The sequence below is a fragment of the Primulina tabacum genome, chromosome 16, assembly GCF_025594145.1.
Source record: "Primulina tabacum isolate GXHZ01 chromosome 16, ASM2559414v2, whole genome shotgun sequence".
NCBI classification, from domain to species: Eukaryota; Viridiplantae; Streptophyta; class Magnoliopsida; order Lamiales; family Gesneriaceae; genus Primulina; species Primulina tabacum.
In genome coordinates, this window is record NC_134565.1 from 26,293,731 (window position 1) to 26,321,223 (window position 27,493).

Below are 27,493 nucleotides of genomic sequence, written 5' to 3' on the forward strand. Positions count from 1 at the left end.
ATAAGCTTGCCGGTGGAGGACAATCGTCGGAATTCAGCAATAGCCGAAGGAGAAAAATCGCCGAAGTAGTAATGACACATCGAAGTCGGTAGGGTTGAAGGAGAAATATGATGATTATACTGTTTAACAGTAGAGAACCTCTAATAAAAAAAATAGTAACATTCACATGAGGACTTATTCATAAACTGAAACTATTGGTGGAGATTTTAAGCTAATTTATCGTATTAAAAAATTTGGAGATAGTTAATATATAAATACAGTAAAATACATTATACATACAGTTTTTCTTTTTATATTTGTTTTGCAAATTAACAATATATCAAACATGCACTCAAACAAATAGAAATTACTACATATTTTAAATTTCCTCAAGATTTTGCGTGTGCATGCAGCCATTGTACCGATAAACAGTCATTGCTAATGTACAAATAGTGGAATAGAGAACTTCGTCTCTAAAACCCATTTCAGCTTTGCAATTGGGATTTGATAATATGTAGAATTGTATTTATGTATATACATGGAGAGAGAGAGAGAGAGAGAGAGAGAGACGGGGGGGCGATTGGTTTTCCAAAAATTTGAGTGCAGGCCGTTAAGAGTGTGTATGTTTGCTTTCTCGCTTGGCTGGGCTGTAATTAAAGCAGCGGGTTCCTTTAATCTGCATCTGATTACGTGTGTGCTAAAGATTCCAGGTTGGTTTTCTTTACTGTCTTTTTCTATACAATCCAAGATTAAAAGCAAACCCTGTGGGTGGGATCGGAGAAGGAGAAGCGATTTATATTGGGAAATTGAAAAAAAAAAATCGATAGAGGGCAAGAATTTCATGGCATCCAAGAGAAAGATGGAAATCACTGTTGTGGATGAGAATGAAAGGGTTTTATTCTCTACTTTCCAGAATGTTGCTAACCATCTTTGCCGATTATATGCGCAGGCTTCTGCTAACCAAAAGCATGCTTTTGAGGCTGGGCAGCACTATTCCTATGTAAGAGATTGACCCTTTTCACGGAATTTATGTTTGTTAATATTCTGACTGAATTTTTCAGAATTTCAGTTTTGATTTCTATGTGAACAGATCAGAAAATAATTGATTTTGCTGATTGTTTTGATGTGGCGTGAGATTTTCGTTCCCCCCCATCATTTTTCTTGATTTGTTTCTAATCTTGATTTTTTCAGATTATGCTTGATTGATTTTTATTGTGATCTGAGATTCTTGAAGGGTTTTTGATATTGAGACTCCTAGTCTTTTGCTTTTCTCAGTTTTTTTTTTTGTTGGTTGTTGGATTGTGGAAATGGATACATACATGCCACTTCTTTGAAAATTTTGAAGTTCCTTTTGTGGTTTTTCTGCAAGGCTTCATTTTCTGTATTTGCATGCTTCACATCCAATTTGAGACAATGTTTTTTCAAAGCATGTCTGAATTGGTGAGTGATCATATGATTTTTTTTATAGGAAATTGAATTGGTCATTGATGTTTTTAGTCATGTTTCAGCTATTGATTGAAGCTGACATTACATTTATGTGTAGATATTTTATCTTATCAGAGTTTGTTTTTTGACAACCACATAGAATTTATACCGGTATCTTGTTTTAGCTAAGAAGTTTGTGCTATTAAAACCATGTGATTCGGGTAAACAGGAAAAGGCGGTTGTTATTTCTTAGTCTAACTTACCTTATGGCCTCGATGACGGTTATGAAATCTCTGTTTTTGGAGGCTTTTTATTTTGTCGCGTATATTAAGAATGGATTTAAAATGATTTGCATTTACTTAAACGTTTAAAAAAAGCAATCAAGACAACAGAACTTGTCAAGAAGCTAAAGTTAATATTTTACGAAGATGACAAACTACAAGTGTGTCTTTTCGGAACATGACAAGCTACGGCCTTTTTCAAAACATTAACATGCGGTTCAAAGAAACTGAGATTATAAATACAAAAGTAAGTATTGTTGCACCAATCACGAAAAGTTCAAATTTTCTGTTGGAGGTTGTGACTTGAGATTTCTTTCTACTCTCTTGTACAATTTCTGTTAAGATCAAACAATTCCAGAGGTGAATCTTTCATCCTTTTTAAGACTGTTCGTTCACCAGGGATACCTATGTACTTTCTTGCATAATTCCATCGAGATGGAATGATTTTGAAGGTGTCCTTCTATCTATGGTCTAAAGACCGTTTTGCCGCTGAAGAAAAATGCTTAAACATGGATATTGTACTGGTGCAGATCCTACAGAAAGGATCATAGATTATTGAGATTCCTGTAATCTAGAGCTTCGGAATTACTAAGTTTGAAAGTGTTTTAATTTTTGTTTGTTGATTCCCTGAGGCATAAGATTGAAACAGAAAGATATATTTACAAATTGATGAAAATCTTTTGTAGTGATTACTGAGTTCAATCCTTTGCGTCAGGCTTAGTACATTGACTTGTTAATTTTTCACTCTTCTTCATCGGAAAAATTCTTAATAACATTGGGGGTTGGCATAACATCATAGAACTTGGCCATGATTATGTGAATGTTTTTTAGAAATGCTTTAAATGGTTGCCTACTAATATCTTCATATCATTTCTAAGGTGAAAATGCATGAATGGATTGCAGCAAAGCTGGAAGAAGGGAAACTTTTAACCGTGCCTGATATTATTGGCTATTTGCAGGTTCTTCTAAAATCTTTTTTTTACTTTTATTTTGTAAGATCTCCTCTTTATCAGTTTCTGTGCTCGATTTGAATAATTCTTCAAGTCATCGATGAAGTTAAATTGCAACACGTATTTCGAACCTAGAGACCTTTAGGTGGTTCTCAAACTTATGATAAATGGATCGTAATTTTCAGGTATGTATAATCCCAAAGTACATTCAGCTCCTTGTTGGATGTTACAATATGTAGCCGAGTTCTTTATGCAGTTCATACAGCTTTATGAAAAAAAAGTTCGCTCTTACTTTGCGGAAGAAGTGAAACTTGGCCATTTTAAATGATTATCTCATACAGAACCGATGGTACTGATACATGGCATGTTGTTTTTAACAGATGCTGAATTCAGATAATTTTTTAATCATTAATTTGGCCAAGGAGTGATTATTTACCTCATGAAACATCACCATCATGATTCATTTTGTTACTTTAGAAGTCCTTTTAAATTGGAAGGCAAAGAATATTTGTATGGTAATAAATTCCCTTTTGAGTCACCATTTGAATTTTTTCAGAAAAAAGAAAAGAAAATCTAAATAGGCATATAAGATGATATCTGAGCGTGAATCAAAATCACTACTCTGGTAACGGAAACACTTGTCGGAATCACTTCTTATTGTCTTAAAGGCAGCGTTTTTCTGAAAGTTTGCTGCTCATCTGAATTTTGGTAATCATGTTCATAGCTGCATAGCCATGTTAGTTATATTCCACAAATTTTTTGTTTCCTTACATATTAGATCTCTGATTCTAAATGTCGAAACCGAATAAATTGAAAGGATAAGATGAATGTACCAACCATGAGGCATACAGAACAATGGGGTTGTGGAACTGATCAGAATTGTGCAAGCGCATCGCATGGAGAGCTTACCACTCCATTTTCCTCTGCTCAGCAAACCATAAGTTCTCAAGATATGCCTATGGAAATGAACTCTGATGTTACTATGGACTAAACTCCTCTAAATCTTGCATGGTTTCGTTGAAGAACAGAATAACTATATCATGGTGCTATGTTGCTGATCATGTTCATGAATTATGTGATCCTAGACTGACAATCATGTGCTTTGACCTGAACTATTATTCTTGGATGAATACCATTTCAAGGACACATTTGACGAGATGAAGTTTATCATTTATGGAAAAGCTACTCTTACCTTATGAATTTTCTTGCTATTTCTCTATCCATATATTATGTTAAACACATTTTATTGAAGTCTAAATATGTAAAATCCGAGTAACTAATTATCCGATATTTTGACATAATTAAAAATAATTATTGTGTTTTTAAATTAAAATAATTATTTATGTCAAATAATTTTTGAAAGTGCTGTTAAAAATTTGTATTTTAAAATATCGGAGTTAATACGATTTACAATACATTCGGAGATTTAAATAACACAGTAAATCAAAATAAATACAAAACCGAGAATAATGAAAATGAGCTACTATTTTTAGTAACCAGTTTATATTAAAATATATACATGTACATACACCATTCAACCTTACCATTTATAGAAAAGGGAAAGGAAGAAGAAGAAGACAACCCATCCCCAACTTCTCTTCCCGTCACCTCACCACTGTAGCAGCCGTCGAAGAATCGCTATAACTTCTCCGTCCAACGTCGAAAATCAAATATTGTTGAGAGTTTTGTTCCTCACATCCCAAGCTTTGATTCTAGCTATAAATCATAATTTTAGAGTAAATATTCAACCACATCGAAGCTGCTGAACAAGTGGCCATGTTTCTGCGATTTCTGGTGATGCCTTGCCATGAACTCCATCAGCTTTTGGGTGAGTTTTCTTCATTTTCAGACCTTGTTTAGCTGGCAATTAAACTCTAGTTTGTAGTTCTGTATCAAAACTTGTTATACCAAGCTGTGTTCAGCTCTTTTCCCTTCAGAACAACTAGATTCAAGTCATTTCCGAGATTCAGTTAGGTGACATGTTCTTCTTGTTGCTGCGATATGTACACTGTTAATTTTAGGTATGATACAAATAGAACTTGTAGTGCTCCGTGTTTTCTTTCTTTGGTCACTAAAATAATCGAATTTCAGTTAGTAACGTATTTTATATGAATTTTCTAGCAAAAGGTGTCAAATCTGTATTATGTGGTTTAGATGAGAAGCAAACTTACTGTATTTCGGTGTTACTGCTAGTTGTCCCACAGTCCGTTGGATAAATATCTAAAGAGTTATATATATGGTATTGGACAATCCTCACCTCTTGAGCTAGCTTTTGGGTTTGAGTTAGTTCCAAGTTCAAATCTTAACAGTTTTGAGCTGTGTGCACTAGGTTTCTAGAGTTGTGGTTCAAATAAAAGTTGTAGAACTATAAGTTATCTTTGAAATGAGACAAGAATCGTTTGAATCCATCAAAACTCGAGATAGTTATGGGTAGTTTCCTGAAGCTACTCTGCTGCTAGAAATCTGTCCACGAACCAAATGAATCCAATGTATTCAATTGAATTCTGGGAGTAAACGAACGAGATTTGGAATTTGGTTTCATTTCCAATTGACAGAACCCGTTTTGAGTAAGCAATGAATGAGATATGAATTTTATTCTATCAAGTGTCAAACCCAAAATCTGTATCAGAACCTGCAGCTCATGATTTCTATTGCGGTCAGTGTTGCTCTAACTAAATGATAGAATCTCATTTCGATGTCTCCAGATGAAAACATCGAAAGGAAATTAAGTCAGGATTCCAACCATGTACTGTAATATATTTTGGATAAATATATGATGAGTTATGATCTTAAAACTAAGCCTAGATATAAGCTGAAAATGGTAAAATATAAATTTTTGACGAAAAGTTGATTATACATAATTTCTTAGACTTTAAATACAATTTTTGAGAGAGAAAAAAATCGTAAGTGGAAAGTTGAGGATTTTGGATAAAAATTCGTTGAGTTAGGATTTTTAGAATTATTGTTGATGAATTTGAAATTTACTTGACGTGTTATATTAACTTATTTGTTAGGCCGAGGAGATCAAAGTTGAGCTTGTTGTGGTTCAAAGTCAGTTTAGGTATGTTACAGTTCGTTGACATACGACTGTAAATTATAAATTATGTTTACTCGTATTCATCTGATTTATTCGAATTATGTTAATTAAATTCCTTGTTTAATTATATGTTCAATTATTTAACATATTTTATGACATTTAGTATAAGACATGATATTATGGTATTCATATTGAGCCCTATAATTCTTGTTATCTTTTTCGTTTCTTATATTGTATTTCTGACATCCTGACACACAGTGGTTATTTCGGAATCAGCTAGCGGCTTTTGAGTTGAGTTATCCCTGATACCAAAATTATAGTTGTCTATTTGTTGATGCATTTTATGTGTGATATGCACTTGAAATATTGATATCATACGTTGTTTGTTATTGTGTCTTCCTGTTGTATCGTTATCAGCTGTATGGAGGTCGAGTCGTGGGTGTTTATTGGACACAGCATGACATATCTCGCGTATTTGGCAGGGTGGTTTAGCTGCATGACGATGTAGCTCCCCTCCGTGTCTCATATTCTTATGTTGTGATTGAGCCATGTTCATGCATTACATATTTCATTCTTTTATATGTTTATGAATGATTTATGTTTATTATTGTTATTGTTGAACTGTGTCATACCAGAATCCTAACCTCAGTGTTTATAATGTGGGAGCTATTGTGGCTGCTGTTAAGTACCATGGTAGGTCAATCGAGTAGCTTTGCAGCATCAGGTGGAGGTTCTGCTCGTGAAGCACGCGACTGAGATAAGATTACTCAGTTGTCAGAGTTAAAGTCTCTCAGTTAATCCACTTTTATTATTTTGTAAATCAATCCTTTTTATGTCAAAGTCTATTGACTGAGAGATGCCTCATGTGTTTGTATGGTGAATTGCACTTGTTATGATGCATTGGGACTTATTTTATGTTTTTGTGAGTCTTGCCGGCTATATATTAATTTATGTCTGTGAATTGTTGTTTTGTGTCCTAATCGGCACTTGGGTGTGAATATTTATGCGTACCACAACATCGTTATTAAGTCATTTTTTTTAAAGATATTTTAAATTTTAGTATCTCGTATTTACGGGGAGGTCATGCCAAAATATTTCCAGACCTTAAGGTCCATTTTAAAGTATTTTAAACTATTTTTCTACTATAGATTTAATTAAATCAATTTTTTTGATAATTAATTGTAATTATAATAAATGGGCTCACAAAATATAGTTAAAAAAATTTATGCAATTAGTTATTTTTGTTATGATAGTGCGAAATTTCTTTCCATTGCCACATTTACTATAATTTACATATAACTCATTATGTATTTTAATACGATCAATTCATACTAAAAAAATTATATTTTTTAACTAAATTATTTTGTTTTTCTTAATTAGTATCTTATTTTTATATTATCGTAATCACAGGAATATCTTATGTAACGTCCCGAAAAGCGGAAAGTCCACGTGAATCACATGCATGCAAATTATTAAATTTCTTTGGTATTTTATTAAAGCATTAAATGTATTTTTATTCATAAATTATGTGTTTAATTATTTTTATGCATTTTATACATAATTCATGCATGATAGAATTTATTTTACGAAATATTTTTCGCAATATGTTTGGATTTAATGGACTTATTTTTAAGCTTATTGTGCTTAAATATTTTTTAAGCTTCTAATTAAACAATTAGGGTCCATTATCTACTAATTAATCATTTAATTATTGTACTAGAGCTACCCTACATATATTATATACAACAACCGACACTTTCCTCTCCCACCACCTTACATTCTCGGCTTCATCATTTCCAGCTGCATTCTATGTTCGGTTTGATAGCAAGAAATTCAAGAAGGCTTCGGCCACTTCTTTTCAGGCAAGGGAAAATTCTTCCGGGTCTTCATCGCATCGTTCTTGCTCTTTAATCATCAAGGCACGCATGTACCATTATTTCTGCATCATACATGCTAGTTATTTTCGGATTTGGGTGTTTGTTTGCATAGAAGTATCGATCCAGCTATGTGATCGAGTAAAACTTGCACAGTGAATAATCCCAAAATTTATTTTATAAATGAAAGCTCGATTTAAATATCGCAAGTGCACGATAGTCAAGTTATAATAAACGTAAGTGAATACGAGTATCGTTCCACAAGGACTGCGTTACACTATTTTTATTTTCAAGTAAAATTTCTTTAGCAACGATAAAATGAGTTGATGATTAAACTAATGTAAATTAAACAACTAAAATAATTAAAATGCAAAGAAAACGTACTCAAGACCGCAATGATTAATTTGGATTAAATCAAATGAGAAATGAATTTGTTGGGAATTAGCAGTTCACCTACCACTCGTGTTTAAATAATCACACTCGACTTTTACTCGTGCGTTCGACGGAATTCCCTAGACTAATTAATATACTCTGTCGAGCTATATTAATACTAATCAAAAACATGCAGTACTCAAGTGTCCTCAAATATTTAACAGTTCAAGATTGCATTACATTCTATGGAATCCACTAGCTTTCATTCGGGTGAACTATCACTATCGACACGTACCTAATTCCGTATATCTACTAAAATTGTAAATCCGTGGTTTATACTATTTGATCGTATTGTTAACTATTCTATCGAACTCATCAACAACATGAAATAATCAAAGGAAGTTAGCTATGCTTCGATTGAAACAAGAAATAACAATAGCATAAACAAATCACTAATGAAAACGTCGAGAAATAATGTTAAACACCGAGTACGGGGTAGGATCCCCTCAAATCCCAACAAATCTAGAGTTTAGCTACTGAAATTCATGATAAAAACCAACAATCAATGTAAGAAATAAAATACTGAATAATGAAAATACTAAAGATGACGATGGATGACGGCCACGACGCGTGGAAATTTCGAGGTCTTCGAAATCTCCTTTGCTCCTAGCCTCCTCTCCAAGAAAAAATATGAAAAGTCTGATAAAGTGTGTCCAAAAAATGGCTGATCTCGTGTGTTAGGTCTTGGTGTAGGATAGAGTCCCTCAAAATTTGGAAACAAATCTTTCTCAATCTCGCTTCTCGCTAGGGCGGTATAGTTTGACCGCCCTAGCGAGAGGTCCTCGAATAAGCTTCCTCGAGCATGTCCCTGGTTTCGCTGGGGCGGTCACTTTTGACCGCCCTAGCGAGACACTTGCGCAAAATAATCCTCGGCCAGACCACAATGCTCGCTGGGGCGGTCACTTTTGACCGCCCTAGCGAGACCTCTTCGATATTATGCCAAAGTTTCTCCCACTTTTTGGTTCAATTCCTACAAAATAACCACAGAATACACGAGATTAGTCAAATGCTCAATAATGCTAAAAAAAATGCAAAATTCAACTAAAACAAACTAATATGATGCATGAACGCGACTCAAAACCAACACTAAAAACACGTAAAAACGAGTCCTATCAACCCCCTCATACTAACCTTTTGCTCGCCCTCGAGCAAAATAGGTTAAAGCACGAGATTCTAAACAAACACAACAAACACAAAATACTCAAACAAGAAATAACCAACACAAGTAAATGTCAATGGTGAGTTAACACTTTTATGCTCGTGCCTCAGTGAACTTTCCCACGTACAAATCATAATCAAGTCAAATCACAAACGAATACTCATTCTCATCTACACATAAATCTCGACACTAATTTGAACATGTGTGTGTGTCATGATGGGTCTAGTCATTCGTACTTCAAATAGATCAATCATCCGATCATGCGAGTCACTCAATTAGCACTTCAATACAAGTCTCACTAGCATGCACTCCCGTGTCCATTTATCACTAACCATAATTTGAACTTTATTCGATTCTTAAGTGCAGAGAAGGGTGTCGAAAAGAAGAAAAATATGCTCAAGTGGCTAACAGTCGGGAGTACACCGATCATTTTCAATGTGCAATCGTCAAGACTTTTCGTCTTTCCTCGTCTCCTTACATCTCCACCTTTTAGCCCAGGAATAGAATTTCATTCCTTTTATTTCGGCTCCCCCTCACCTTACATCTCCACCAATTTTTTCTTTTTCGATATAATTTTTTTTTTTTTGATGCACAATTTTCACACGTGTACTCCCTAGGCTAAGAATATATACTTTGGATTACAGCTGGTTAGGAGTATGATATTTTAATTCAGTGCATTGAAAAAGGGGGTAAATGTAAAGTTCAAGGCAAATCACATGTTCTCATTCAAGGTCCCAATTAGTGACTTATTTTCACGGGTTTACATGCTAAATCAACTCATAAATGATGCCTTTCAAGTTAATCCACACAAAACCTTCAAATTTCACCATTATTCCTACAAATTCTAGTCCCCACACATATGTGCTCAAAAAGTTCAACTTTGTGCCAAAATTCATGCTTTAACAATCAAGAGTACCATTCATGAGGTGACCCAATCAATACTTTTGTATACTATCAATTCAACATCATCATTGGCTCATACACTATGTCTTCTCACTATAAACGACACCAAACATGCAATACTATAACGGACTAAAAACAACCAACTCAACACAAACAATACTAACAACACCAAATAAACTCCCATAACTGAAAATTGACACCACCAAAGTAATATAAACTCCACCAAACAAAAGAAATGCTACGAATTTAAAACTAATTAACTAAGAAAACATAACAATCTACCCCCTCATACTATAGTTGTGCAATGCCCTCATTGCACAAAACGAAACAAACACTAAAAACATAAAAACTCATGAATGTGAAGGCAAAGACAGAATATGCAAAATAAAAAGAAAGGGGAAACAGTAAACTCCCCTGATCAGAAATCATCCTCCTCCTCATTCTCCGGCGGTGGAACTCCCTCTTCAGCTGCTGGGGGCATATGATAATTGTACTGAAACTGGAAGGGTGGCAGGAATGCGGGTGTAGGTGGCCGTCCGGAAGTGTCGATGCCCAAATGAGTTGAGATCCCCTGCACCAGGTGTTCGATGTTCTGAATATGTGCCTGATTAACGGCCTGGTACTTGCGTCTGATAATGGGCCCAAGCGCCCAATTCGGCGACGCGATCTCGCATGGCATGGCGGCGTGGCTGCGGGGGTGGTGGTGCATGTCCTAAGGCCGGAGGTGGTTGAGCTGCTATCCCATAATCGAAAAATATCTCCTCGGGCAGCTCAGCCTGTCTCTTCTCCCTCTTGGATTTATAGAGACCCTCATCAATGGCTCTCATCGGCGGTTACCACTCATCATCATCTTCGAATATCACCCCCGCTCGGGCACACAGCTCAGTCACTATCGTCGGGAAGTAAAAAGCCAAATTGCTGCTATTAATGCACATGTTAAGCTGTCCGAAAATGAGCCTGCCCACATCAATCACCATCCCAGTACAGATGGCATAAAGAACAACCGCCCGCTCACGCTGCACATCACTCTTATGAACGACCGGCATCAATCTCTTAGACAAGAATGCATACCACAATGCCCCATCCACTTTCAAAAACTTTTCAAGAAAGACCGTGTAAGTCCCCGGTTGTTTCCACGTGGTGCCCGGATAACAGAGTGTGCGAATGATCAAATCATAATCCGGGTTAAGCACCCACGCCTGAAACACCGAATCGTCCACCGACGGTAAACCCAACATATCATTGATCGTCTTGGGATCATACGGGACTAGATGTCCCCTCACAAATGCCTTCGACTCATTTCCCTCCGGAGCATTGGCATAAAATTCACGCACAACCGGAACTACTGCTGCATTCGGTTGTGCTACAAAGGTATTCCACCCTCTTCTTTCTATTTGGGACTCCGAAAATTGACCGATAAGAAACGAGCTAAATCCACGCTCAGGGATTGATTTCCTATGTAGTCTAGCATGCTCAAATCTCTCCCTAGCTTTTTCATTCACAAACATAGACGGAGTGGAACGAGAACTAGAAGCACCGTGAGTTACCTTAGATCTTTTGGGTGCCATGTAGAGATTGGAGTGCACAAAGTATCCAACCGCCGGAAAATTGTTGAGGGTCGCCGGAGAAGCTCACCGGAATATGTGGAAGATGACCGGAGTTGCTTGAAAGACCGCCGGAGAAGAAAATCTTGTAGCCTAAATGCTTCCTCTTGGAGTGTATGGACCAAGATTGAGTATTTGCCCTGAAAAATCACCAAATAATAAGGATTGAGCACAAAAGATGGAGGGGGCGCCGAAAATCGGAGGGGAGGAGTAGGGTTCGAAGTGGGGAGGAAAAGAGAAGAGGAAAGTATTTATAATCCGCGCGACTCGCTAGGGCGGTCAAAACTGACCGCCCGAGCGAGAAGTTTTCGGAAAAAAAATTTTTGTTAATCTGTGCGACTCGCTAGGACGGTCAAAGTTGACCGCCCGAGCGAGAAGTTTTCGGGGAGAAAAATTTTTAATCTGCGCGACTCGCTAGGGCGGTATATTTTTCCCGCCATGGCGAGACGTTTTCGCAAAAGAAGTGTTCGGGAGAAAAATTTGAATGCAATGCCATGCAACTACCTAAATGCAAATGATGCGATTAATAACTAAAAAAAAAAAATATAATCAAAATCGAAATAAGGAGTAGAAGTAGTTCTCAATTTATAGTCTAGAGCTCGACTCTTCACCCATGTCCTCAATGACTGTCATGGAGCCGAGTGACTCCAATTTGTGGCTCAATTGTGCCACCGATATAGTGCTTCAACCTTTGAGCGTTCACAGTAAATGTCCCTTCCTTGCCATCATGCAACACCACTGCACCCGATGTGAACACCTTGGCTATAGTGAATGGTCCTGACCACCTTGACTTTAGCTTGCCCGGAAAGAGTCGTAATCGAGAGTTGTATACCAACACCGCTTCACCCACTTTGAATTTCCTTCTTATAATGTGTTTGTCATGGGCTCGTTTGGTGCGTTCCTTGTAAGATAGTGCAAGATCATAAGCTCTTCCCCAAAACTCATCTAACTGATTCAACTGCAGCAATCGTTTTTCACCTGCAAGAGCTAAATCAAAGTTTAGTGCTTTGGTCGCCCAATATGCTCTATGCTCTAATTCGACTGGTAGATGACATGCTTTACCAAAAAGCAACCTGTATGGTGTAGTGCCTATAGGTGTTTTAAAAGCAGTACGATACGCCCACAAAGCATCATCTAATCGAATGGACCAGTCCTTCCTATTCACATTAACCATCTTCTCTAAAATCCTCTTAATTTCTCGATTGGATACTTCAACTTGTCCACTAGTTTGGGGATGGTATGGAGTGGAAACCTTGTGGGTGACACCATATTTGCCCAACAGTTTATCAAAAATTTTGTTGCAAAAGTGGGTGCCACCATCACTTATGATTGCACGTGGTGCACCAAATCGATTAAAAATATGTTTCTTCAAAAATTTTAACACCACTTGTGCATCATTAGTGGCACAAGCCTCTGCCTCCACCCATTTAGATACATACTCCACTGCCACCAGAATAAATTTCTTTGCAAAAGACGCAGGAAAAGGACCCATAAAATCAATCCCCCACACATCAAATATTTCACACTCAATAATGTTATTTAAAGGCATCTCATGACGGTTGGAAATATTACCTGTGCGTTGGCATCTATCACAATTGAGAACATACAAACGAGCATCCTTAAAAAGAGTTGGCCAATAGAAGCCACATTCAAGTACCTTAGATGCCGTCCGTATGGGTCCAAAGTGACCACCTACCTCACGGTCATGACAATGGTTCAGAATTTGATTGGTTTCCTCCTCTGCCACACATCTTCTTATCATGGAGTCTGCACAAATCTTAAACAAGAACGGTTCCTCCCAAAAATAATATTTCACGTCTGAAAAGAATTTCTTTCTTTGGTGAAACAATAAATTAGGTGGAGGTGTGCCAGTGACAAGAAAATTTGCAAAATCGGCATACCAAGGGTACGCATTTACCTCAAGCAATTGTTCATCAGGAAACCAGTCATCTATATCATCGTCACTGCCCTTAATTCTAACATGCTCAAGCCTAGACAGGTGGTCAGCAACTACATTTTCCACACCTTTTTTATCTCGAATTTCGAGATCAAATTCTTGCAATAATAAAATCCACCTAATTAACCTAGGTTTCGCATCTTTCTTAGCAAGCAAGTATTTTAGGGCAGAATGATCTGTATACACAGTTGCTTTAGACAGAACAAGGTATGAATGAAATTTGTCGAAAGCAAATACTATAGCAAGCAATTCCTTTTCAGTAGTAGCGTAATTCAATTGAGCATCATTTAAAGTCTTACTTGCATAGTAAATGGTATGAAATACCTTGTTCTTCCTTTGACCCAGCACCGTACCAACAGCTGTATCACTAGCATCGCACATCACCTCAAACGGTAGCTCCCAATCAGGGACAGTCAAAACAGGTGCTGTCACCAAGCTTTCCTTGAGTATCTCGAATGCATGCAGACACGTAAAATCAAAATTAAATTCATCATCTTTCATCAACAAAGAGGATAAAGGTTTAGCAATTTTGGAAAAATCTTTAATGAAACGCTTGTAAAAACCAGCATGCCCTAGGAAACTTCTAACTCCTTTTATTGATGAAGGTGGGGGTAAGTTTTTGATTACTTCCACCTTGGCTTTGTCAACCTCAATTCCATTCTCCGATACCTTGTGTCCTAACACAATCCCCTCTTGAACCATAAAATGACACTTCTCCCAATTCAACACCAAATTGCTCTCCTCACATCTAACTAACACCAAGTTCAAATTCTCTAAACATTCATTAAATGAGGAGCCAAAAATAGAGAAGTCATCCATAAAGATTTCAAGGAAATTTTCAGTCATGTCATGAAAGATAGCGGTCATGCATCTTTGAAATGTTGCAGGTGCATTGCATAAACCAAAGGGCATACGCCTAAACGCAAAAGTACCATAAGGGCAAGTGAAAGTAGTTTTCTCTTGGTCCTCAGGTGCAATTGTGATTTGATTGTATCCCGAGTATCCATCTAAAAAGCAATAAAATTCATGACCTGCTAATCGTTCAATCATTTGATCGATAAATGGCAAGGGAAAGTGATCTTTACGGGTTGCATCATTCAATTTCCTATAATCTATGCATACACGCCAACCCGTAACAGTTCTAGTGGGAATCAACTCATTTTTTTCATTAGTAATAACAGTAATCCCACCCTTTTTAGGCACACATTGTACAGGACTTACCCACGCACTATCAGAGATAGGATAGATAATACCTGCATCCAGAAGTTTAATTGTTTCAGCTTTTACTACCTCTTGCATCTTTGGATTGAGTCTCCTTTGTGGTTGTGCTAGAGGTGAGTATTTATCTTCCATCAGAATTTTGTGCATGCAGATCGAAGGACTTATCCCTTTTATGTCCGAAACCTTCCAAGCGAACGCTCCTTTATGCTCCTTGAGGACTCCCAAGAGCTTACTCTCCATATCATCTGTCAAAGAAGAGGAAATAATAACAGGCAATTTATTATTTTCTCCTAGATATACGTACTTGAGATGTGGAGGTAATGGTTTGAGCTCCAAAGTAGGTGGCTCCTCTAGGCTTGACTTTTGAGGCATTAAATCTTTTCTGTCTCCCAATTCCTCTAGTCTAAGCCTCACTTGCTTTCTCCAAGGTGGAATGGCATTCAAATGAGCTACCATCTCCATCTTTTCCTCGTCTAGCTCGTCCTCCTGCTTTTCAGTAGTGAGAGTGGCCTCCAATGGTTCTTTCAATCCATCCTGCACAAAATCACAAACAAGCGAATCCAAGACATCAATACGAAAGCAACTATCATTGTGCATTGTGTGCTTGAGAGTATTGAAAACATCAAAAATAATTTCTTCTTCTCCAACTCTCAGTCTCAATTTCCCCTCCTCAACATCAATCAGTGCTTTCCCTGTAGCCAGAAACGGTCTCCCTAGGATTAAAGGCATCTCTAAATCTTCCTCCATGTCAAGTACCACAAAGTCTGCAGGAAAAATAAACTTATCCACTTTCACCAGAACATCTTCGATAGTCCCACGTGGATACTTGACAGATCTGTCAGCCAGCTGCAACGACATCCTAGTTGGCTTGGGTTCACCTAATCCCAGTCTCCTAAACACAGAAAAACGCATCAGATTAATACTCGCACCAAGATCACATAGAGCTTTATGAAATTAATGTCACCAATAATGCAAGGTATCGAGAAACTCCCTGGATCTTTTTGCTTCGGAGGCATCTTGTTTTGAACTAAAGCGGAGCAATTTTCGGTCAAATTCACCGTCATATGATCTTCTAGCTTCCGCTTATTTGCTAAGATATCTTTCAAGAATTTTGCATAACTTGGCATATTCAATAAAGCATCAGCAAAAGGAATGTTAATATGCAATTTTTTAAATATCTCAAGAAATTTACCAAATTGTGCATCTAATTTAGCTTTCTTCATTGTTGCAGGAAAAGGTGGAGGGATAACAATTTTATTCTGTGCAATAGGTGTAGATGTAGAGTTAGAAGACTTACCTCCTCGATTTTTCACCTCATCCTCACCGTGCTTGGTCTTCTCCTCATTAGACCCGAGCGTTTTTCCACTACGCAATTCCACCGCCTTCACATGTTCTCTTGGGTTAGTTTCCGTGTTGCTTGGTAAAGTTCCTTGCTCCCTATTAGCAATCAGCTTAGCCAATTGTCCAATTTGATTCTCTAACCCTTTTATGGATGCATCTTGGTTCTGAAATCACGTTCTCTGTTGCAGAAATAAATTTAGTCATCATTTGCTCTAAATTGGACTTCTCCTCCCGAGACGGTTCTGGCTTGAATCCTTGGTGCATCACATATGGTGGACCTCTTTGTTGGCGATGTTGGTTGTTTTGACCTCCCCATGAAAAGTTTGGGTGATTCCTCCATCTCGGATTATATGTGTTCGAGTAAGGGTCATTTCTAGGACGGTTCTGGAATCCCACTTGTTTTCCGGTGCTCCCTCAGGCACATAGAATGGATTTCCATCTTGGCAATCCTGCACATCATGCTCACCCCCACACTTATCACAGAAAATTTCTTGCAGACGCATAGCCGACCCACTCATGCTCATCCCATCAATCTTTCTATTCAAAGCCTCTAACTGTGCTGAAACCGCCGACAAATCATTAACTTGATTAACTCCAGCACCTCGTCTCTGCCTATAAGACTGAGGATGATAGCTACTAGCAGCCATCTCCTCCAATAACTCATATCCTTCCTCCGCCGTCTTTCTCAGTAAGTTACCACAGGCAGCAGCATCTATCATAGTACGGTTAGGAGTAAGCAGACCGTAGTAGAAAGTTTGAACAACTAACCCAAGAGGCAGCTCATGGTGTGGACATCTCCTCAACAAGTCCTTGTAGCGCTCCCATGCCTCGTAAAGTGACTCTTGCTCATATTGAGCAAAAGTAGTAATGTCGGCTCTGAGCTTCATAGTCTTCGACGGAGGAAAGTACTTGATCAGGAACGCCTTTGCCATATCTTCCCATGTAGTAATAGACCCTACAGGCAAACAGTTTAACCACGACTTAGCTTTATCTCTCAGTGAAAATGGAAATAAACGCAAACGAACAGCGTCATCAGACACGCCATTAAACTTAAAAGTATCACAAATTTCAAGAAAGTCAGCTATATGAGAATTAGGGTCGTCAAGTGCACTTCCCCCAAATTGGACAGTGTTCTGAATCATCTGAATGATAGCTGGCTTGATCTCAAACTGATTAGCTCGGATGACTGATCTTACGATGCTTGGACGTGCTCCATCTAGAGACGGCTGTGCATAATCCAACATCGGTATACGCCTTGGCTCCTCTCTTTGTTGATCGCCTTCCATTCTTTCCTTCGCTCTTTGCTGCTGTAGTCGACGTCTAGCTGTGCGTTCGATCTCGGGGTCAAAAGGCTCAAGCTTAAACTCGAGTGATCTTCGCATGCACCACAAGAAAAATCTGCAACACAATGAGAGTATCAAATAACAATAAAATAAATAATACTAAAGAATTTAAATGAAAAATAAAAAATTGTGAATCAACAGTCCCCGGCAACGGCGCCAAAAACTTGATCGAGCAAAACTTGCACAGTGAATAATCCCAAAATTTATTTTATAAATGAAAGCTCGATTTAAATATCGCAAGTGCACGATAGTCAAGTTATAATAAACGTAAGTGAATACGAGTATCGTTCCACAAGGACTGCGTTACACTATTTTTATTTTCAAGTAAAATTTCTTTAGCAACGATAAAATGAGTTGATGATTAAACTAATGTAAATTAAACAACTAAAATAATTAAAATGCAAAGAAAACGTACTCAAGACCGCAATGATTAATTTGGATTAAATCAAATGAGAAATGAATTTGTTGGGAATTAGCAGTTCACCTACCACTCGTGTTTAAATAATCACACTCGACTTTTACTCGTGCGTTCGACGAATTCCCTAGACTAATTAATATACTCTGTCGAGCTATATTAATACTAATCAAAAACATGCAGTACTCAAGTGTCCTCAAATATTTAACAGTTCAAGATTGCATTACATTCTATGGAATCCACTAGCTTTCATTCGGGTGAACTATCACTATCGACACGTACCCAATTCCGTATATCTACTAAAATTGTAAATCCGTGGTTTATACTATTTGATCGTATTGTTAACTATTCTATCGAACTCATCAACAACATGAAATAATCAAAGGAAGTTAGCTAGGCTTCGATTGAAACAAGAAATAACAATAGCATAAACAAATCACTAATGAAAACGTCGAGAAATAATGTTAAACACTGAGTACGGGGTAGGATCCCCTCAAATCCCAACAAATCTAGAGTTTAGCTACTGAAATTCATGATAAAAACCAACAATCAATGTAAGAAATAAAATACTGAATAATGAAAATACTAAAGATGACGATGGATGACGGCCACGACGCGTGGAAATTTCGAGGTCTTCGAAATCTCCTTTGCTCCTAGCCTCCTCTCCAAGAAAAAAAATGAAAAGTCTGATAAAGTGTGTCCAAAAAACGGCTGATCTCGTGTGTTAGGTCTTGGTGTAGGATAGAGTCCCTCAAAATTTGGAAACAAATCTTTCTCAATCTCGCTTCTCGCTAGGGCGGTATATTTTGACCGCCCTAGCGAGAGGTCCTCGAATAAGCTTCCTCGAGCATGTCCCTGGTTTCGCTGGGGCGGTCACTTTTGACCGTCCTAGCGAGACACTTGCGCAAAATAATCCTCGGCCAGACCACAATGCTCGCTGGGGCGGTCACTTTTGACCGCCCTAGCGAGACCTCTTCGATATTATGCCAAAGTTTCTCCCACTTTTTGGTTCAATTCCTACAAAATAACCACAGAATACACGAGATTAGTCAAATGCTCAATAATGCTAAAAAAAATGCAAAATTCAACTAAAACAAACTAATATGATGCATGAACTCGACTCAAAACCAACACTAAAAACACGTAAAAACGAGTCCTATCACTATGCACAAGAAAGCTTTTCAATTTTACTACATTCTTGCATCTTTTAATCATTACTCACGTTTTCCTTGTGTGATGTGCCAAGGGCTGCTACATTCAAGTGTTAAAGGGGCTGTGCGAAAGGGGTTTAAGTGCTGTCATGGTTGCTGAGGCCGCGATCTATCCTTGTTGATGAGAAGGGTCGGCGGCTTTGAGGTTTAGGTGGTGTCCTTGGTGGCCGAGAGTGAGGGGTGGGGTTGGTTCGAAGGCTGTCGAGCAAGGGCTGCGGCAGTGCATGGGCTCGAACCTAGCCATGTCTCAGCCTTTGTTATGTCTGGAAGGATGCTAAGTGTGTACCTTAGGCGCTTGGACGAGGGACAAGATCGGATCTTGGAGATGTAGCTCGATTAGAGGAGAGGTGCGATAGCTTGCTCGGTTCTCTTCTTCCTTGTGCATGATTCGCACAACAGCTTCGTTTCGCCTAGTTTAAGTGATTCCTTACGGCTTTAAGAATGGGTAATTAAAGATAGGACAAGTGGTTATGAAGGAGTGGACCGAGATGTTGGAGAGGAGTTGTAGTGGTGCAGGACATGTGTTTGGTTTTGAAGTTAATGGGGGAGGCCGGGAGTTGATGTAGTGGGGTAGGTGCTGGCCGATAATTGAGGGCTTAAATTAGGTACCAAATGGCCTAGGATGAGTGGTTTAAATTATGGTGCAAGTTGGAGCAAAATCGAGTGTGTTTCGGGTCGATTCGGGTTAAAACCGGGACCCCAGGTCTAAGTTTTAAAACGAATAGATCACGTCTTGTTTTGGACTCGAGTTTATGTCTAGAGATGTTTTTAAATATGTTTTGGGATATTTTTAGGAGTTTGGTAAGCTTCTGATCAAAATAATGAGTTTTGGAATTATCCGGGATTTAGTCACCGACGTTAATTAAAGGATTAATTGAAACGCCTAGATTTAAACTTAATAAAATGATGGGAAATTATATTTAAGCTCAAATAATTATTAGAAGTCTAAGTTTTTAAATTGGGAATTTTATGCTAAGGTTTGATTTAATTCGGGATTAAAACTCATTAATAGGTTATATTTAAAGATTAATTTAAAAGTCATAGATTTAAGCCAAATAAAAATATGAGAAAGTTCATATAGGCTTAAATAATTATTTGGGACATGTTAGAGTCAATGGAATTAAGAAAATGTCAAAAACGTGAAATTTTACGTCTAAGGGCAAAACGGTCATTTTGGGTTTTTCAGGGGCAAAATGGTCATTTTGCACCCCGGGTGAGATTTTTGTCCTGGCAGCGCCCTGAGCACAAATTCATGATATTTTAAATGTTCATGCATCATGTTTACGATTTTTACGCAATTATGATAAATACGGTGCATGCTTGGTTTAAATGAAAAATTATGTATATGCATGCTTTTATTAAGTGATGATGAATATGATTGCACGTTTTGAAGAAAGTGATTTAGTTGTGACTAACACGATGATATGATTGGAGATATCGTGAGGGAAAAGGCCCTAGAGGGAGCCCGTTTACGGGAGAAGGCCCCAGAGGGAGCCCGACGATCGTATTTCCATTGACATGATATGATAGGCCCAGGCTCAGTGGGCGGGTAATGCCGTCGCTGATGACCCTCGCCGCCGGGTACCGCGGTTACACGTAGATGGATCCATCGACTGACATGATGACATGATGATACGAAAGTCACAGGTAATGAACGAAATTCAAATTAAGATTTTAACACGTATATGCTGATACGATGATATATGCTATTACCATGTTTTGACAGGTCACAGTTACGCATACGATATGATAACATGATGAGACATGTTTTGACACGTTACGATTTGACACGACATGATTTTACACGAGATGTTTACGTTATGCTTTTAAAGTTCATGAAAGATATGTTGAGTATGATATTTTTCACTGTTGTGTGCTAGGTATATGTACTTGTTATTAACGGTGCAGGTGTGTTGAGTCTTTAGACTCACTAGGCGTGTGTGATGCAGGTGAGATTAATGGTGAGGAGACTGGAGGTGCCGAACTCTGAGTAGGCAGACCTGGTGCAGTGACACGACCCGAGGACCACATGTTTTTCGCATTACGATTTATGAGATTGAGAGGAGATGAATATTTTAATACGTTGATGATTTTAAGATTTTTAACGTTTATGTTTACGTATGAAAAAAAAAATTATTTCCGCACTTTTAAAATTAGTAGACGTTTCATCTTATGCCTCTTAATTTATCTCATGCCTCTAAAATTTTCAAGACCAAAAATTATCACAAATAATGCTCATAATAAGTAAAAATGAGAATTATATATCCGCTTAGAAGATTCAACAATAATTTATAAGAGAAAAAAAGATGGTAGAAATGCTTTATATATAGAATTTTCTTCACATTATTGATTCTCCATACAATGCATTTAGGTTGATTAATGACATTTGATAGCACAATTACATCCAAATAATTTTACTTCCCCTCCACCTATGCGTGAGATTTGGCTGCCACATTAAACCCTCTCCCCTCCACCTATAAATAAGCCACCACCCTTAATCATTCCCTACACCCCAATTTCGAATCCCCTTGCTGCATAATCTCGAAAATTCCAGCAACTCCCCTAGCCGAAATTCTGCTCCAAATCGTCCCAAAGTCGTCCAAGAATTCAAGTCGAAGTGCTGCCCGATCGAAGAACAAAAAGTGATCCAAGTCTAGCATCGCGCACTCCACGTTTTTAGCAATTAAAAATACTACAAGTGGGCTTGTTTTTAAACTTAAAGTTTCCGTTTTATGCATATGAAATTTTCGGTTTTTTTTTTGTTTCAAGATTCGGTCGAGCTCCGTCTCCCGTCTATAAGTTTTTACAAAATTTTGGTACGTTTACGTGTTGACACTGTGAGGCTTCCCTGAAAATGGGTGGAATTCCAACATATGGCCCTTCACGGTGGGATAGAACCGTTTTATGGCCTCATCCCCTTAGAGGATTAAAACTTAGGGACTGACGTCAGTAAACCGTTAAAGGTGAAAAATCACAGTGTTGTTATGACATGAGTATGATGTTACGATTATGAAAAGCATGTTTTATTTATATGTTGTTTTCGAAAATGTTATAAAATTTTTATATTGTGATTGATATCCCCCACTTGCTGAGTATTTTCCAAAATACTCACCCCCCTTACAACCTGTCCCAGAGAAATCCGAGGAGGAAATCGAGGAGGAGGAATCGAACCAGTTCTGGGGCTGGTGAATTGCGAGACTTCAAGATTTAGATTAAGTTTATGTTATTATTATTCAGTTTACGTTTCCGCATTAACTCTGTCGTTTTTTTGAAAATTCGGTATTGTAAGACAGCTGTTATTTCTTTGAGATTATGATATATAAACTGATTTCGGTTTACACTGTGCTACAAAAGCTTGTTGTTTCGATTGTGTGATTGTTAAACAACGCCGGTGTCAATCCCGAGTCTCGAGGCGTGACATTTAAGTGGTATCAGAGCCACCAGGTTCATAATCCGGTTGGGAAAAACGAGAAAAAAAATTTTACAAAAAAAAGAAAAAAAATTTCGGTGGGATTTTTTATTAAGGCCGATGCTTTCCCCTCCAAAACGGCCCAACGAGCGTTTTCACCACTTCGTGGTGAGGTAGGGGTCAAAATCGCGAAATTCCTTCGTTTAGGCCTCCGAAACGTCGTTTTTGCCGTTTTAGGAAATATTCGTAGACCCTATAACTTCCCATAGGAAATTCCGAATTCGATTCCGTCGATTGTTCTGGAATCCTTTCGACATATGCTTCGAACCCATATGTCTAATTCCAAACTTTCCATTTTTGGAAAAAAATATATTTAAGTACTTTTCATATATATTGCATATTGTCCCTTGTTATATATTGTCTCTTTCTGATTCTGAGCATTTCCATTTTTGATTTCAGGAAATGGCTCCATCTACTCCTATGCGACCCCACACTCGTGCCCAAGCTGCCATTCGTTTGAAGGAGCTTGCCCTTCACTATCAGTCCCGTCAGATTCAGCGACTTAGAGCCAGACTGAGTGAGAGGAAGAGAGAAGTCGAGACTTTAGCCGCTGAGAAAGAGGAGATTCGTGTTCGCCTTAACCAGTCTATCTATCAGGGTGAGCTAGTTAGAGGTGATAACATGGACCTAAGAGATGTCATAGAACAGTACAAGTTTCAACATGGAAATTTACGAGAAGATACGGAGCGTTATCACAAGGAGCTAGAGGAAGAGAAACAGCAGAATGCCAAAGGTAAGAGGAGACTGGAAAATTTAGGTTAGGCCATGAACAGCCTTGCGTATATGAACCAACGTCTGACTCAGCAAGTTGAAGCACTGAAGGACCAAATCAAGTAGAAGAAACAGTACCATCTGCAGTATCAGCAGCATTGGAATGATGAGACGGACGTGGCTGAAGCGGAGATACAGTGACTTAAGGCACAGGTGGCGCAGCTCATGGAAGAGAACACTCAGCTCACCCATATGGTGGAGATACTGCAAGAGGAAGAGCCAAAGGAGGAACCGGAAGAGGAGGAACCGATAGAGTTAAATGAGCCCATACCAGCAGTTGGCGACGGAGAGATAGATGACTAGGCTGTCTTAGTGACCTTGCTTTATTACTAAGAGTAATTTTATCCTTATTGCTATGTTATTCAGCACGATTTGTTTCTTTCAGTACTGTTTGTTTCCATTCAATTGTTCCTCGATATTCAAATTTAATAAAGTTATATTTATTTACTTATCTAAGTTGTTTCAGAATAACTTATTTACTCAATTATGTCGTTATGCTCCGCAAATTCTTAGAAACGTTTAAAAATTGTAAGAAATGGCCGGTAGACCTCCAAGAAAAAATCGCAACCCTCGCTACGCTAACAACAACAATGCCAACGAAGGCGATAATGGACCGCCACCTGGGTTCAGTCTTAACCAAGCAGACCTAATGGCTATAGCCACGATCGTGGAGACAACACTGCAAGGGTTAGTGAATCCAAACTCCAATCAACCACCACCACCTCCACCTCAGCACAGAATCAAGTTCCATTATGAATCACTGCGCAAGAACAGGTGTCCGAATTTCGGTGGCGCTGCAGACCCTGAAGTTAGCCAGAGTTAGATGAAAAGTGTGGAGACTCAGCTACGACTGTTGGAAGTCCCCGAGGCACTGAAAGTGGATGTGATAGTGCCTTTCCTGGAGGATAAAGCAGGCAAGTGGTGGGAAACAATCTCGCCAGCCATGACAGCTGCAGGACCAATCACGTGGCAGCGATTTAGAGAAGCCTTTCTGAAACAATATTATCCAGGCGAGGTCAGACTGCAGAAGCTGAGTGAATTTGAAAATTTCAGCCAAGCTCCAGACATGTCCGTTGTGGAGTACACCTCCCAGTTCAATGCCCTTGGATCATATGCTCCAGCAATCATGGCGGAAGAATTTTTGAAATTGCATCGCTTTAAGAAAGGGTTGAACAGCAGGACCCAATCCGCCCTAGCCGTCTACCAACCGGCGAATTTTTCCGATCTGATGTGCTCAACTATCCGAGCTGAAACTGATATCCAGCGCAGGGAGAAGGAATTTAAGAACAAAAGGCCTATGAGGAGTCAATCCCCACGTAACGGTCAGACTTTCAAGAGGCCTAACCAGTCTGGTGGACCATCAAAAGGGCCTTCGCCTGCCACAAACTACCAAGCTATTAAGCCTTGTCCAACGTGCCACTTACGACACCTGGGAGAGTGTCGTAGAGCGAGCAGTGTCTGCTTTGGATGCGGGAAACCAAGACACCGTATGGCTGAATGTCCAGACGCCACCAACAGAACAACTTGACCGACTAAAGGAGACGTGTCAAACTCAGGGGTGAACGCCAATAAGCCACAGGAGAACAAACCAAATGCCAGGGTGTTTGCAATAACGCAAGAGGAGGCAGACAACACGAACGATGTCGTGTCAGGTACCATATTTATTCAGCAAGTGCCTGCTTATGTGTTATTTGACTGCGGTGCTACACATTCTTTTATGTCTAAGAGATTTGCTAAGAAGTTAGGATGTAAGCCTGAGAAACTAAATGAGCCCTTTCGAATAACCACACCTACAAGTAAGGCCATTGAAACTCACGAAATTTACAGAGATTGTAAGATTAGTATCAGTAATCAAACTTTTAGCCCCGACTTGATACAGTTGATCATGGTCGATTTCGACATCATCTTAGGGATGGATTGGTTAGCCAAGAACAATTCAATAGTAGATTGTAAAGGGAAGAAAGTCAAACTCATAACTCCGAATCAGGAGGAATTCGTGTACCAAGGTAAATCCAAGGAACGGAAAGCACTACTTTCCGCATCTCAAGCTTGGAGAGCCATGAAATCCGGAGAAGACATCTACCTAGCAATGGTCAGTGAAATAAAAGAAGGAGTCGAGCTGAAACTGGAGGACATCCCGATAGTGAGAGAGTTCCCAGATGTTTTTCCAGAAGAACTCTCGGGGACGGTCCCGAATCGCGAAGTGGAGTTCGAGATCAATCTGGTTCCCGGTGCTGCACCGATCTCCAAAGCACCTTACAGAATGGCACCAGCCAAACTCAAGGAGCTAAAAAAAAAAACTCCAAGAATTGCTAGATAAAAGGCAAATTCGACCGAGTGTGTCCCCGTGGGGAGATCCAGTACTCTTTGTGAAGAAGAAAGACGGGAGTATCAGATTGTGCATCGACTACAGAGAACTAAAAAAGATCACAATCAAGAACAGATACCCTCTACCTCGGATAGACGATTTGTTTGATCAGCTCAAAGGAGCCACCGTCTTTTATAAACTGGATCTGAGGACAGGTTACTACCAGTTGAAGGTCAGGGCTGAAGATATCCCCAAGATAGCCTTTCGAACCAGGTATGGGCATTATGAGTTCACAGTGGTGTCTTTTGGTTTGACAAACGCACCGGCGGCATTCATGGATCTGATGAACAGAGTATTCAAGCCATTCTTGGATCAGTTCATAGTGGTATTTATCGACGATATCCTCGTCTATTCTCCTGACGAGACGAGCCATGAAGAACACCTTCACCTTGCTCTACAAACCTTAAGAGATAATAAGCTCTATGCCAAGTTTAGCAAGTGTGAATTCTGGCTAAGGAGTGTGTCATTTCTAGGACACGTGATCTCAAAAGAAGGAGTGTCAGTGGATCCAAGGAAAGTAGAGGCAATTATAGAGTGGCCGAAACCTAAGAACGCCACCGAAATCGGAAGCTTTCTTGGATTGGCAGGTTACTACCGAAAGTTTGTCGAAGGGTTCTCCTCGATAGCCGTGCCACTGACGAAACTCACTCAGAAAAATTCTAAATTCATCTGGAATGAGGATTGTGAGAAGAGTTTCCAGACACTGAAAGAGAAACTCGCATCCACGCCAGTGTTGATCCTGCCCGCAGAGAATAAAGATTTCGATATTTACAGTGACGCCTATTAGAACGGTCTAGGATGCGTACTAATGCAAGAAGGAAGAGTGATCACCTACGCATCAAGGCAGTTGAAACCACACGAGCAGAACTACCCTACTCATGATCTGGAACTAGCAGCGGTTGTCTTCGCCTTAAAGATTTGGAGGCACTACCTCTATAGTGCCAAATGTGAAATCTTCACAGACCATCAGAGCCTCAAGTACCTGTTCACCCAAAAAGAACTTAATATGAGGCAAAGGCGATGGATCGAACTTCTGAAGGACTATGACTTGACCATAAGCTACCACCGGGTAAAGCAAACAAAGTGGCTGATGCGCTAAGTCGGAAGGGCCCAGGAAAGATGACTCTAGCTTCCCTCTCGGCGCAGCCATGTCTGCAGGAGACCGTCAAGTTAAACCAAGATCGAGACCCGGTACTGGCCAAACTTAAGGAGCAAGTCAGAGAAGGGAAGTCTCAGAAGCATCAAATTGATGACAAGAGAATCTTATGGATGAAAGGAAGACTGTGTGTGCCCGAGAATGATAACCTTCGCCAAGAGATAATGGCAGAGGCATACAAGTCAAAATTCTCAGTCCATCCAGGCAGTACAAAAATGTACAGGGACCTCAAGAATAGTTTCTGGTGGAATGGCATGAAAAGAGATGTAGCTGAATTTGTCTCCAGATGTCAGGTATGCCAGCAGGTCAAGGCAGAACACCAGCGACCTGGAGGATTACTGCAACCTCTGGAAATTCCCGAGTGGAAATGGGAGCATATTTCCATGGACTTTGTGGTAGGATTGCCAAAGTCTAGGCAAAGACACGACGGTATATGGGTGATCGTGGACAGACTCACAAAGACTGCACACTTCCTACCCGTCCGCATGAATTACAATCTCGACAAGTTGGCTTCACTGTACATGGACAACATTGTCAGACTGCATGGAGTGCCAGTGAGCATCTTATCTGATAGAGATCCGAGGTTCGTCTCGCGCT

General features: G+C 39.1%; 1 long non-coding RNA gene and 1 other non-coding gene across 3 annotated transcripts in view; both read left to right on the forward strand.

Moving 5' to 3' along the window:
- Nucleotides 1–384: 384 nt before the first annotated feature.
- Nucleotides 385–27,493, forward strand: part of LOC142530054 (uncharacterized) — a 76,892-nt gene continuing 49,783 nt past the window's right edge. The window contains exons 1-4 of one of the 2 annotated variants that reach the window (XR_012816020.1): nt 385–689; nt 929–979; nt 2,564–2,644; nt 3,453–3,843. This is a non-coding gene — a long non-coding RNA (uncharacterized LOC142530054). Of the gene's footprint in view, nt 690–928; nt 980–2,563; nt 2,645–3,452; nt 3,844–27,493 lie in introns of those variants that run through there. The other variant, XR_012816021.1, reaches the window with a different exon arrangement.
- On the forward strand, nt 16,941–17,047 carry LOC142530250 (small nucleolar RNA R71). The gene has a single exon (XR_012816090.1). It is a non-coding gene; the product is annotated as a small nucleolar RNA R71 (small nucleolar RNA).